The sequence below is a fragment of the Parasteatoda tepidariorum genome, chromosome 4 (genome assembly GCF_043381705.1).
Source record: "Parasteatoda tepidariorum isolate YZ-2023 chromosome 4, CAS_Ptep_4.0, whole genome shotgun sequence".
NCBI lineage: Eukaryota > Metazoa > Arthropoda > Arachnida > Araneae > Theridiidae > Parasteatoda > Parasteatoda tepidariorum.
Window position 1 is genome coordinate 28,307,986 of NC_092207.1, and position 10,741 is coordinate 28,318,726.

At 29.7% G+C, this 10,741-nt stretch overlaps 1 protein-coding gene across 2 annotated transcripts in view; it reads left to right on the forward strand.

Moving 5' to 3' along the window:
* Positions 1–10,741, forward strand: part of LOC107441771 (protein tiptop) — a 390,616-nt gene that overhangs the window by 264,787 nt on the left and 115,088 nt on the right. The gene's annotated exons all lie outside the window — the stretch shown is intronic.

A 10,741-nucleotide genomic window follows, 5' to 3' on the forward strand; every position in this document is an offset into this window, starting at 1 on the left:
TATTAAGTAGCGGCTTGAAGTCCACCCAGATTCAGATCGATGCGTACCAGTTTTTCGGGGTCGTATGGGTGGCCTCTGCGCAATTCTGACCACATTGCCACAATCATGCCGTTGGTCACGAAATTATAGAATCTTTTAACTTCCATGACCCACCACGGGCTGTTGCGGGACTTTTGCAACTTTTAAACTGCGATATTTTGTCTATATCTGTGATATTTATCTCGCAGATAAAAAACAAAAAAAGTCGATTTGTGTCACTGCGCACGTGAGTTAGATTAAATATAGTATTTAAGACCGCAATACCCTGATTGGTAGAGGGCACTGGGCCCATGTTCAAGAGGTCGTGGGTTCGATCCCCGCAGCCGAAGACTCCCCGTGTAGGAAATGGTGACTGATGCACATTAAATCTGTCGAGTCACAAAGTCCTCCATGTTCTTATAACAAATCATACCTCTGAGAGTACTGATCCAGGAGTTCCCCTGTCTTCTGAGAGATTCAAAATTACAGGACTACGGAGTTGAACATTAGTAGTCGTAAACCCAAAAAAACTGAGTCGGCTGTTCAACGACGGTTAGAAAATAATTATAGTATTTAGCTAGATTCATTTTTTTAAAAATTCTTTTGATATAATGAAATTTAACCATTCACTTAGATTTTTTCCTATAAATAATTATTGTGCAATTTGTGTGAAACCCCCTATTCAAGTCCCCAACAAGCGCTTCCAAAATGACAAACAGAAAACGGAGTCTCTCTCCTTTCGTGTATGTGTGCGGATCAAAAGGGTAGAGAAAAGAGCGTAGAGATCACGAAATAAGTGTGAGCGGTGTGTAGATGGGGATCACGAGGATAAAGATGAGAAAGGGAGGGGGATAGGCGAAGAAAAAGGGGGGCACCGAACACGGTCGGAAGATTCTCTATGTTTCTGGGGGACCTGTCACTACATAGTGCAGTGATTGGCATAGTTTGTGTAACCCAGCTGTTTCGCCTCCCCCTTCCCCCATTTGCTTGTTTTAATGCGACTGCAGAGTTTAGCAGTCACTTGTCTCCAGTCAACACACCACCACTTCTTTTCCCCAATCGGGGAAAAATAACACCTTCGCTTGTCTTCTCAGTCGTGTGCAAGCGCGTGCGTTTTGTGTTTGTTGTGTGTCGCGCAGTGAGGATCGTTTGCCATGTCAAACGATCTTAATGCCCTTTCTTCTGGAATTGTATTCTTTGGTATGGTCCAGAACGCGAAGTAAAGTTTGTCGCGGAAATTTTAATGAAATCATTCCTTCCCTTGTACCTGCTTTGTCACTCGATGTGGAACGAATTCGGGGGATTGCAGCTTTTCACCGAGTTGAATCGTTTTAATACCGCCGCAATTTCGTTTTATTTTCGTTTTGTGTTACTGCCTTGTAAATGTCTTCCAAATAGAATATTCCTCCGAATTTTGATATCACCTGCGCGTTTGATATTAAATATGGATATCATTTCTCGATGTCAATAACTATTAGAATAGTTAAGATTTCGTTTGCGAATGAATTTACGAGGCCTTTTTCCTTCCTACGGAAATCAACTTTTGTAGGAGGGTAAATTCTAAATATGCCTTTAATTCTTTTTAATTTAATTTCCCCAAATAAACTGATGGTGGATATTTATTTCATTTGGCAGTATCTTTAGAAACATGTAGAATACAAGGTCTTCATTAAATTGAAATTTGTGATTATAAGATGTGTGGTATTATAGATTGTCGATTCATTTTTTCTAATAAAATAAATTTTCTGATAATTAACTTTTTCTGATTTGAAAGATACAATCGTCTATTTTCGGATTTTTGATAAATATCTTAGTTTTTTTCATTATTTACGTTAAGAAAATATTCATCATCCAAATATGTTTTCATTAGTTTAAACTGTTTTAAAATGAAACGCAGATTAATATATTTTGTTTAAAATTTAATTCCCTTAAAGTTTAAGGCACTAGGAATAAGTCTCTTCAGTTAATTTGGTTTCGAAAAACACCCTTAATCTGGGGTTCATTTACCTGAAAGTAGTTGAAATTTATACGAAGTCGTCCATTAACTTACATAAAATCAGTATACTATTCACATTCGCTTTTTTTTAATGAATAATTAAATCATTTTTCATATTTTATAGTTTTTGCTTAGTTATGCTCCGATTATAAATTAAAACATGTAATTATTCAAAAGGAAAGCATTTTTTTATGAAATATTTATTCAATTTTTCAGCTTAAATAGATTTTTTAAAAATATTTATTTAAATATAAGCCTCTTAAGATAATTATTTTTAAACAATGTGTAACTTTATTACAAATTAAAATATACAGTTGTTGAAAAAAGGGGAGAAAAAAAATATTTTGCGCGAAATAATTGTTTAATTCGCAGATTATATAAATTTAAAAAATTAACGAATTTATTTGAATCTTATCCATTTAAATTAAATAAATTTTAACAAAAATTATTACTCGGCTACAAATTCAAATATATGGTTGTTGGAAAGAACATTGAAGGAAAAAGCATTTTGTACAGAATAATTAATTAATTGGTTATTTCAGATAAATTTTTAAAAAAATTAAATTTATTTGATTCTAAGCCATTAAATTATTTTAACTTTAAAAATAAAGTTATAACTCGTTTCCAATTTTAAATTGAAAAGGAGGAGGAAAAAGCATTTTGTATAGAATAATTATTTAATCCGCAAATAAAATAGAAAAAATTATTTATTTCAATTTAAACCCTTTAAATTATATAAATTTAAAAAAAAAACTTTATTTGAGTCTAAGCCATTTAAATTAAATGCATTTTATTAAACGTAAGCTCTTTAAACTTGATGAATTAAAAAAAAAAGTCATTTGCATATGAACCATCTAAATAGTTGCTGTTTAGTAATTAAATAAAATAAAAAAATTAATTTCAATTTAAACCCTTTAAATTATAGAAATTTAAAAAAAAATACTTTATTTGAGTCTAAGCCATTTAAATTAAATACATTTTATTAAACGTAAGCTCTTTAAACTTGATAAATTTTTAAAAAAAGTCATTTGCATATGAACCATTTAAATAGTTGCTGTAATTTCATTAACTGAAAGCTTTTCCATACAAATATATTTAAAATTTCCTTTTTTAAAAAAAATAATCAAAAATAAAAAAATTTCCCCGAATTTATGGCCGTTTAAATCGTGAACAGATTTAAAGAAGTCTACTGAATAAGTCTTCATAAGAGAGAGAACCTATTACAATCCTACTCTTTCACATTCGAGGTTATGTCTTTAAAGAATATATAGCCCAGATTTTTCCATTCCGCTAATGACATTGACGTATATTATACGGTTTTCTTTTTTCTTCTCTACCCCGAGTCATTGCTCTTTTTCTTCTAGTTATTGCATCAATATATACGAGTGACGTATCATTTACCTTTAGAAGCTTGAGCTTGAACAGAGAAAAACTGTTCCTGAACCCATATAACTCACTCCAAAACACTGAGAGAATCACATAAATCGCTATTGCATGTCTTTGGCGAGTTAGTCACGGCTCTTGGGAAAAAATTTAAGATGGGAAGAAAAAGAGGACAGAAAAAGACATTTTTACGCTTTGAGATTTACTACAAAGTGTACTTCTACCCTCCCCCGCATCCAATGTGACAGCTACAACGTTTCAGTTCCTTGACCTATGGGGTGTTTTCTTGACGAAAGCACGTCACTGGCGATTGAAGATGAGATTAGTTTTTTTCTTTTGTTGGAGGTCTCATCTATTGTCGCCAATATCATCGCCAAGTGTAAAAAAAAAAATAGTGTGTTTATATTTAAATGGGAAACTAATTTGAATGTCAAAACCAGTTTTATGGTGTTATACGCAGCTCTTTCGAAAAAAAAGCTTTTAACCTAAAGCTAATTTATAATTACAAACTTAACGTGATGTCTTCGCATAAAGAATTATCTAGGCTTTAAACCAGACGAATATTTTTTAAAGAAACATTAAACTTTTTTAAAAAAACTTCGATTTTTATTCAAAAACGGTTACCTTTTAATTGAAATTTTCTTTAAAAAAAAAAAGCTTTAAGACCGTTATTTTGTCTTAGTCGCCAAAAAGCAGCCAATAGTCTGAACCTGTAATTAAAGTTTACGGTTTGTGAACCAAAATCTTTGAATGGTTGAGGAAGGAAATGATTTTTTATTATAAAAAGATAACCATTCAAGTTAACTTTCTTTAATTAAATACATATTAAATTTTTAAAAGTCATTATTTTCTTATAAATTTTCAGTAGGTAAATTATCTCGTCAGATAATCGTCCATCACCAAAAAATTGCCTATTCCTGCTATTAAAGTTTACGAATTAGGAAATAAAATCTTTCAATGGTTGAGGAAGGAAATGACATTTCATTACAAAACCACTGCCAATCAAATAAAATTTTCTTTAAAGAAAATCAAATGCAAATTTAATTTTCAAAGATCGTCGTTTTGTTTAAGTAGATCAAAGAAAACAGCCAATTAAAGTTTACGGTTTTGAAAATAAAATCTTTCAAAGTCTAAGGTAGTAAATGGCATTTTATTTCAAAACGTCAACCAATCATATGCAATTTTCTTTTATATTTTTTTTTAAAGCAAATTATCTCGCCAAGAGATTCCTTTATCGCCAGAAAGCAGCCAATACCCGTAATTAAAGTTTACGGTTTAGAAAATAAAATCTTTCAAAGTTCAAGGTAGTAAATGGCATTTTATTTCAAAATGTCAACCAATCATATGCAATTTTCTTTTGTTTTATAAGTAAATTATCTAGCCAAGAGAGTCCTTTATCGCCAGAAAGCAGCCAATACCCGTAATTAAAGTTTACGGTTTAGGAAACAAAATCATTCAAAGTTTAAGGTAGTAAATGGCATTTTATTTCAAAATGTCAACCAATCATATGCAATTTTCTTTTATTTTTTTTAAAGTAAATTATCTCGCCAAGAGAGTCGCCAGAAAGCAGCCAATACCCGTAATTAAAGTTTACGGTTTAGGAAACAAAATCTGAGGAAGGAAATGACATTTCATCACAAAAGAGCAAGCGTAACGTGATGACCGTTGCGCGACACCACATCTTCAACAACACACGAAACCCTGATACACATGCTTAGTCAACTGTTGCATAAATGACACACACTTGAAGTTTGCGGGATTAAATCTAAACGCATTGTTACACTCTTACTTATTTTTTTTCCCCCTAAAGAGTTGTTTTGGCTTGTACCATGAACATGATCTCCTATTATTTTGCTTTAATTACATATAAATTTAATATTACGTTAAAACTGTTGTTTTAAATTGAGTTGAGCTGCTGTTTAATTCATAAATTTAAGTGTGTGAGTGTTGTTCTTGTAATCTTTGGGCGAGGCGTACTTGTTTTGTAATAATTAATGGTTTTATTTATTTATAATGATTCTTTTAATGTAATTTCTTTAATTTCAAAGTATATTCAAAACGATTTAGTCAATAGTATTTTAGGTCATTTTTTGTTTGATTTTTCGATTACAATGGTTGAAAAAATGGTTTAATTAATATGGTATTATTTGATCCTTTTGAGTACTATTTCACGAATTAATTAAAACATAAATTATAGTTTTCATTTGTCATTAACGGTTTGAACATTTTTTTTACTGATTATATCAAAGTATATTAAAAATAATGTTGGTAAATGTATTGTAGCTTATTTTTTTTGCTTGCTCTTAAAAAAAAGAAAAAAATTGTTAAATGAAAATAAAGTTTTTTTATATACTTTTTAATGTGTAAGTTATTTCTTGAAATAAGAAATGTTTAGTTTATATTCTAGTTTTTATTATTGATTGCTAGTTTCATAATTGTTGCGATAATTTGTGCCTGGGATTTTATTCTTCTTATTATTATTTTTTACTGTTTATGCAACAAAAAAAAATTAATAATGATAATAATCATAATAATAATAAAAAATTACAAATAAATTATTAAAAAAAATAAGATGATGTAATGTAAGCTATTTTTAATACCATCATGGTTTCAAAACTTTTTTACAAACTAAATACAGTATATATTTTTTGTATACATAAAGTAAATTATTGATAGTTTTACAAATCTAATTTGATTATTCATATTTTTAGATGAATGGCTTTACAATTAAGTGACTTAACAATTTTGTTTGCTTTATCTCTCTATTTTTATATCTCAATAAAATATTAAAGTGAAATCTTTAAAATTATAATTTTTTTTTCAGGATGTCAGTTTGATTCTTGGTAAAGCATTAGTATATAAAATTGTAGCAGTATTTTTGTTTTAGAAACATTGGAAAAACCTTAAAGAAAACTTTGTTATTTTTTTAATTAGTATTTGTTATTAATAGTTTTTAAATTTTATTTATCATTATAACGAACTATTTCGTTATTTTACACTTTTCTCCTTTTATCTTAATACAACATAGCATAAAGTGAAAAGAAGAAAAAATATATTAAAGAGACAGATCTTCAAAATTATTTCTTCCTCAAAACCGGTGATTTTAGTTGATGGGCATGTGAGGGGGGGGGGGGCATTAAATAAAGAGAAGCCGTGATGAAATTTTAATAAAAAAACGAAACTTTTTTCTTTATGGAAAAAAAAATTAAAGAAATCACCGACAAAAAAAAAAACAACTTTTGCTTGATGTGTTTCAATTTTGTGTGTCCTTTCCTGTTCTCCTTCCACTTTCAACTTCAAATACTCAAAACTTGGACATTCTACTAAGCTATTTCATCCTAACGTTTCACAGTTGATTAAAAACTTGAGTTTACGCGAGCGCGAAATATCTTTTAATATAAAACCAAGTTACACAAAAAAATACAGCTCGCCTTGCCTTGTACTTCTAGTAATAATAACCTTAACAGCGCCCGACATTAAATGACGTACCGAGATCCTACATCACGTGACAGTCATCTGACAGGCTAAAAAGATCGCTTAAGAACGAAGAGAGTGAGTTCTCTTTTTTTTTGCTGATTGTTTTCTATCTTTTACCTTTCTACATTTTATTTGTTATTTTTATTTGCATAGCACCTTCATTATCTGCTCTTCTTAGTGATGTTATTTGTTTTTGTTTCTGTTTTTTCCACCCCTTAAGTCCCTCACTCCTTAATGAGGCTTCTAGCTAAGAACTAATTGGGGATCTTGTATCTTAGCTTCTGCATCTGGCAACAGCTTGAGATTGAAAGTTGAGGCTGACCTCTACCGACGGAGGAAAACTTTTGACATGTCATGGAAAGTAGGCGATGTTGATGGTGTAATTATTTAGAGATGACGTTTAAGGCGAAAATTATTTAAACCATTGTCTTAAAATTTTAGATTTGTGGTTTTTAGAGTGGATTTTAAATTTTTTACTGTGATCCTCATTTTATTAATGAATGTTGTTGTTAAAAAACTAGCAAAAAATAGTATTTATTCGGTAATTTAAATGCACTTGAAGTAGACTGATTAATTTGTGTTTAATGATAAAGTGATATTAATTAAATATAATGATTTAAAGTATAAAAAGATTAGAAATTGGTGTTACGTGAAAATGATATCAATGTAATCATGACAGCACAGTGCAAAATATGATTCAATTTGATATATCTTGATAATTATCTGTGATTAGTATCAATACTTAGAGAAATCGATACTTGGTATAGTATTAACCATTATTTGATTTAACCTTATATATCTTGATAAATATCGATATTTAGTATCGATACTTGGTATTCAATGTAATCGATACTTAAGGCTCAGTATAGTCGATACTTAGTATAGTAGTCATGAAATTTTTTTTTAAATCATATAACTTGATAATTATCGATACTTGGTATAGTAGCAGCTATTAATCTTGTTTAATCTCATATATCTTGATAATTATCGATTCGTAATATCAATATTTTGGTACTTAGTACAATCGATACTTAATATAGTAGTAACCATTAATATAATTTAACATGATGCATCTTGATAATTATCGATACTTTATATTAATACTTAGTATTATCGATATCATTAATATTTTAACCTGATATATCTTGAAAATTATTGATATTTAGTATAATAGTAACCATTAATAGGATTTAACCTTATATATTTTGATAATTATCGAAATTTAGCATGATAATAGTAAACATCGATATGATTTAACCTGATATATCTTGATATTTATCGATATTTGGTGTTATTGTAACCATTAATATGAGTTAACCTGATATATCTTGGTAATTATCGATATTCAGTATAATAGTAAACATTAGTATGATTTAACCTGGTATTTCTGATGCATATTAATGACATTTTACTGAATTAGAAAACTGCTTTAGAATATCTAAGACTGTCTGGAAATTATATTTAAATTAAAAACTTCGTCAATTGAAATCGTAATTAGATGGAATCTTTGCTACGATTATTGCGTGAGTTTCAGAATGAATTAATAATCGACTTAAAAAGGATGATTTCAACCTCAAAATAATGCCAAGGTAGCCAAGGCTCATACCCTTTGACAAACTCATTTCTCCCCTTTTGCTACATCCCATGGATGTAAATATAGCGTGTGGCAAAACTGCTTGAAGAAGAATCACTAGCCTTGATTTATAGTGCCTTCTTCGTTATCTGCCGTAAAAACTTTAATTTATTAGACTTTTCTTCGTGCTTATAACAGACACTACATATTCATTTCTTTCTTCTTCTTCTTTTCTTTCTTTTTTTTAAAAAAAAAAATTTCTTGCTTCTCGCCTTGCTTCTTTGAGAAGGATGCTTGCCAAAAAGGGGGTCCTGGACGCATATCCTGAAGGACACTAGATGAAGATGATTTATAAATGCTTGAAATGAGCGGAGGGGAAGAGTTTGGTGCGGTACTAAGACTAAAAGTGGTTGTGTAGTTATTATACATTTTTTTTTTAATCTTTTCTTTTTGTTGTAATTAGGGGTGGTTTGTTTCATCTTTTTTTTCCTCTTCCTTTGCTGACTAATTTGAAGACGAAATGTGCCGTGCCAAAAAAGTTTAATTTTGCGCGCGCTTTTAAGCGTTTTCTTTATATTTTCTCTCCAAATGTAAGAGTTTGAGAAATTAGTGCGTAGAGTGTCTGCGGGATTATTTTGTTAGTGTGAATAAAAAAAATTTAAACGTTGTGCTCCGGACGTGTCGGAACATGTTGTATTTCTTGGGTTTTATTTTTCGTGACAGTTTGAAACACTGATATTAAATGTTTTATTAATTGTTTTAGTTTTACTAGATTAAATTTCTTCGGCATGTTTTAACTTGCTGTCGTAAAATCTACAATTATTGCTTCATCTTTCTTTCACATTGTGATGGATTCGCTTTTATTTTTCTTCTCCCCTAACTCGTTCAATATTCTAACTTATTATAATTGTTTACAGACATTTTAATAAAGAGTATTTCCTGTTAGTATCGCATAAAAAACACTTAAAATTAAATACGTCGTGTTCAATCTGATGTTCTAGTTGTAACATAAATAGAATACAAAACTTTTTCTTTAACTTTTTATAGTATAGTTATTTTTGATTTAATTTATTTAATTGGCTTTAGTGAATGATGATATGAATTTACGTGTTATTATGACACTTAAATGAATACGAAATATTATGAAAATGCAATTCAAAGAAATGTTTTTTTCTCCAATGACCGCCTGGGGAATGACCTACGTCATACAGGCATCTGAAGGGCAGATTTGTTGGCCACTTTTCCAGGGGCACCATATAAGGTGGGCTAACGTTGCTTCAACAGTAAGGACAGATAGTACAGAGAATGTAAGAACATCCATGCCTTTCCCCGGGATTTGAACCCAGAACCTTTCTGCTGCAAGGCCTGTTCCCTAACCCCTACGCAGGTCTGTCGGCATTCAAAAAAATGTAGCACATTTAAGACATATTGTTAAACACATTGTAAACATATTGTTAAAGACATTTGTAACTATTGAGTAGAAGTTGAGAAAAAGATTCAATGAAAACCTGGTTCTAAGAAATATAGTTCATTAAAAACATATAAAAATTATTATGTCTAAATTTTGCGATGACTCATCAGTTACAATGATTTAGACATGTTCCAACAGATGTTATTGCTCAAAAACATATTTGTGATTATCAAACCAATATTATGAGAAGATTTGTCAAAGATAATTAAACAGAACCAACTACTGGTTCCATTAGATTTTGTTCATTAAAAACATATTTGTGATTATCAAACCAATATTATGCAAAAAATGGTTCTAACAAATGTAGTTTATTAAAGATATATGTGTGACTATTTAGTGAAAGTTGTGGAAACGATTTTAAAAAAAAGTGGTTCCAAAAGATGAGACACATTTGCAATTATTAAAACAAAAATTATGAAACAGATCCAGCAATTGATTCCAACAGATATAATTCATTAAGAACATATTTGTGATTGTCAAACCAATATTTTGAAAAGGTTTAATATATAATGGTTTTAACTTACGTATAGTTTATTAAAGACATATTTGTGATCATAAATTCAATATTTTGTGCAGCGAAAAAACTCGTTCCAACAGATGTTGTTCATCAAAGACATATCTTTCATTATGTCGTTGAAATTGTGAGAGTGATTCAGAGAATGTTTCATTTCAACAAAAATAATCATTAATACCATTCAATTTTTGGAAGCATTGTTAGGATTGTGAAAACACTGTTAAGATAAGCTTTTTAGTAAAAAGTTTATTTGCAACGGCTACTGTAATGTTACGGAACAGACAATTTTAATTTAAAAATTTAGTCAGG